Here is a 4,755-nt window from a genome sequence, read left to right on the forward strand (position 1 = left end):
TATATGCAACCCATCGCAGAACACACACGTCTTATTAGCAGCAATCGTCTGTGTTATTATCGGTCTTCGCACACATTTCAAATTACAGACCTATTTGCCGCGTATCACACACAACTTGTTATATTGAATCGTTTATGTTCTCTTGTCTCAACACAAACAGTCCATCCGCGTGAACCGCATGTCGTATATCGCACACACCTTGATATGGTTGACCGTTTCTTTCGTGTTGCCTAATCACAAACAGTTCATCGTAGTGAACCGTATGTTGTTTATCGTAGACACCTTCATCTGGCTGCCCGTTTCTTTTGTTCCTCCACATCGCAAACATTAATTTCACTGAACCGTATGCCCTACATCACACACTGAACTAAAATCTGAACCATGTTTGATGCATCTGTCACCGCAAACGTTTTGCACCTTTTTTGACGTTTTTTACACCACTGTTTGTGATTAATGCATCGCACACAGTTTCGTCAAAGGGTCTCTGATCGTAGTGTCGTGTTAGCAGCATCCTGCACTAGTGATGGGTATATGAACTTAATGAAACACAGGTCTGAAACATTTGAAAAGTTTAAGGAATTTCAGAGTAAAGTGGAGATTCATCGTAACAAAAAAAGAAAGTTTCTACGGTCTGATCGCGGAGGTGAATATTTGAGTTACGAGTTTGGCCTTCATTTAAAATAATGTGGAATAGTTTTACAACTCATGCCACCTGGAACACCATAGTGTAATGGTGTGTCCGAACATCGTAACCGTACTTTATTAGATATGGTGCGATCTATGATGTCTCTTACCGATTTACCACTATAGTTTTGGGGTTATGCATTAGAGACAACTGCATTCACGTTAAATAGGGCACCGTCTAAATCTGCTGAGATGACACCGTATGAACTGTGGTTTGACAAGAAACCTACGTTGTCGTTTCTTAAAGTTTGGGGTTGCGATACTTATGTCAAAAGGCTTTAGCCTAATAAGCTCGAACCCAAATCGCAGAAGTGCATCTTCATAGGATACCCTAAGAAGACAATTGGGTACACCTTCTACCACAAATCCGAAGGCAAGATCTTTGTTGCCGAGAATGGAACCTTTCTAGAGAAGAAGTTTCTCTCGAAAGAAGTGAGCAGTATGAAGTAGAACTTGATGAGGTAATTGTCCTTCTCTCAAATTAGAAAGTAGCGCATCAGTGAAATCCGTTCCCATGATGCCTACACCAACTAGAGAGGAAGCTAATGATGATGATCATGAAACTTGAAATCAAGTTACTACTGGACCTCGTAGGTCGAACAGAGCATGTTCTGCACCAGAGTGGCACGATAATCCTATCCTGAAAGTCATGTTATTAGACCATGGCGAACCTACAAACTATGAAGAAGCTATGATGAGCACAGATTCTAACATATCGCTTGAGGCCATGAAATCTGAGATACGATCCATGTATGAGAACAAAGTGTGGACTTTGGTGGACTTGCCCGATGATCGGCAAGCCATTGAAAATAAATGGATCTTCAAGAGGAAGCCAGACGCTGATGGTAGTGTTACTATCTACAAAGCTCGACTTGTCGCAAAAGGTTTTCGACAAGTTCAAGGTGTTGACTATGATGAGATTTTCTCACTCATAGCGATTCTGAAGTCTGTACGAATCATGTTAGCAGTTGCCGCATTTTATGAAATCTAGCAAATGGACGTCAAAATTGCATTCCTTAATGGATTTCTTAAAGAAGAGTTGTATATGATGCAACCAAAAGATTTTTTTCGATCCTAAAGGTGCTAACAAACTGTGCAAACTGCAGCGATCCATCTATGGACTCGTGCAAGCATCTCGGAGTTGGAATATATGCTTTGATAAGGTGATTAAAGCATATGGTTTTATACAGACTTTCGGTGAAGCCTGTATTTACAAGAAAGTGAGTGGGAGCTCTATAGCATTTATGATATTATATGTGGATAACGTATTGTTGATTGTTAATGATGTAGAATTTTTGGATAGCATAAAAGGATATTTGAATAAGAATTTTTCAATGAAAGACCTCGGTGAAGATGCTTACAAATTGGGCATCAAGATCTATAGGGATAAATCAAGACGCTTGATAAGACTTTCCGTGCATACCTTGACAAGATTTTGAAGGAGTTCAAAATGGATCAGACAAAGAAGGAGTTCTTGCCTGTATTGTTAGGTGTGAAGTTGAGTAAAGACTCAAAAATTGACCACGACAGAAGATAAAGAGAGAATGAAAGTCATTCCGTATGCCTCAGCCATAGGTTCTATAAAGTATGCCATGCTGTGTACCAAACCTGTTGTGTACCAAACCTATTGTGTACCTTGCATTGAGTTTGGCAAGGGGGTACAATAGTGATCCATGAATAGATCACTGTACAGCGTTCAAAATTATCCTTAGGTACCTTAAAGAGGACTAAGGAAATGTTTCTCGGTTATGGAGGTGATAAAGAGTTCGTCGTGAAGAGTTATGTCGATGGAAGCTTTGACACTGATCTATATGACTCTAAGTCTCAATCTAGATACGTATTGAACGCGGGAGCAATTAGCTAGAGTAGCTCCATGCAGAGCATTGTAGACACAGAAATTTGCAAAATACATACAAATCTGAATGTGGTAGACCCGTTGACTAAACTTCTCTCACAAGCAAAACATGATCACACCATAGTACTCTTTGGGTGTTAATCACATAGCGATGTGAACTAGATTATTAACACTAGTGCAAGTGGGAGACTTAAGGAAATATGACCTAGAGGCAATAATAAAGTTGTTATTTTATATTTCCTTATATTATGATAAATGGTTATTATTGATGCTAGAATTGTATTAACCAGAAACTTGATACATGTGCGCATACATAGATAAAACACCGTGTTCCAAGTAAGCCTCTACTTGACTAGCTTGTTGATCAAAGATGGTTAAGATTTCCTAAGCATAGACATGAGTTTTCATTTGATAATGGGATCACATCATTAGGAGAATGATGTGATGGACATGACCCATCCATTAGCTTAGCATATTGATCGTTTAGTTTCATTGATATTGCTTTCTTCATGTCAAATACATATTCCTTCGACTATGAGATTATGCAACTCCCGGATACCGGAGGAATGCCTTGAGTGCCATCAAATGTCACAACGTAATAGGGTTTATAAAGATGCTCTACAGGTATCTCCGAAGGTGTTTGTTGGGTTGGCATAGATCGAGATTAGGACTTGTCACTCCGAGTATCATGGAGGTATCTCTAGTCCATCTCAGTAATGCACATCATAAGAAGCCTTGCAAGCAAAGTGATTAATGAGTTAGTTGCGGGATGGTGTATTACGGAATGAGTAAAGAGACTTGCTGGTAACAAGATTGAACTAGGTCCGAAGATACAGACGATCAAATCTCGGGCAAGTAATATATCGATGACAAAGGGAATAACGTATGTTGTCATTACGGTTCGACCGATAAAGATCTTCGCAGAATATGTAGGATCCAATATAAGCATCTGGGTTCTAGTATTGGTTATTGACCGGAGAGGTGTCTCGGTCATGTCTACATAGTTCTCGAACCCGTAGGGTCCGCACGCTTAACATTCGATGCTGATTTAGTGTTATATGAGTTATATGATTTCGTGACCGAATGTTGTTTGAAATCCCGGATGATATCATGGACATGACGAGGAGTCTCGTAATGGTCGAGAGGTAAATATTGATATATAGGATGATAGTATTCGTACACCGGAAGTGTTCCGAAATGTATCGGGTAGTTATCGGAGTACCGCGGGGGTTACCGGAACCCCCAGGGGAAAGATATGGGCCGTATGGGCCATAGGAGGGGAGAACACCAGGCCACAAGGGGTGGCGCGCCCCCCTAAGGAAGGAGGCCGGCTGGGGGAGGGAAAGAGGGGTTCGGCCCCCCTTTCCTTCTCCTCCTCCTCTTCCCTTTTCCCCCTCCAGAAATAAGGAAGGGGGGAGGCCGAATTGGGAGAGGACCCCAAGTAGGATTCCTCCTGCTTGGGTGTAACACCCCGGATTCGATGCGCCAGGTGTCCGCCAGTTATTCGCCGTAGTTGCCTTGTCTTTTTCTTGTGTGTTGCACTTTGCCATGTCATCATCTGCATTTCTTATCATGTCATCATGTGCATCTCGTTTTGCATACGTGTTCGTCTCATGCATCCGAGCTTTTTCCCCGTTGTCCGTTTTGCAATCCGGCACTCCTATGTCATCCGGCGTCCCCTTTTTTTGCCTCTTATCTTGAGCGGGTGTTAGACGTTCTCGGAATGGACCGAGGTTTGCCAAGCGGCCTTGGTATAGCACCGGAAGACCGCCTGTCAAGTTTCGTTCCATTTGGAGGTCGTTTGATACTCCAACGGTTAACCGGGTAACCGTAAAGCCTCTTTTGTCTTGCAGCCCAACATCTCTCCAAAGTGGCCCAAAACCCAGAAAACTCCCCTCCATGCTTTCGGTCGTTCGATCACGATCGTGTGGGCGAAAACCGCGCCTCATTTGGACTCTCTTAACTCCCTCTATCTATAAATATGTGTGCCTCCCGGATTTTTTCGCGCAGATGAAACCCTACCCTTCGTCCTCCTCGCGCCGCCGGACGTTTCTTCCTCCGGTACCGGACTTGTCCGCCCTCCACGTCGCCCGGCCAATCCCGGGGCGACATGTCGCCTCCGTGCCGCCCCTCGCCCTATCCGCCGCCGCCGCGTGTCCCCCCAGCGCCTCCCGATCCGCGTCGCCTCCCGCGGCCCGCCGGGGCCCAGGCGGGGC

This window comes from Triticum dicoccoides, chromosome 5B, assembly GCF_002162155.2.
Source record: "Triticum dicoccoides isolate Atlit2015 ecotype Zavitan chromosome 5B, WEW_v2.0, whole genome shotgun sequence".
Taxonomy (NCBI): domain Eukaryota; kingdom Viridiplantae; phylum Streptophyta; class Magnoliopsida; order Poales; family Poaceae; genus Triticum; species Triticum dicoccoides.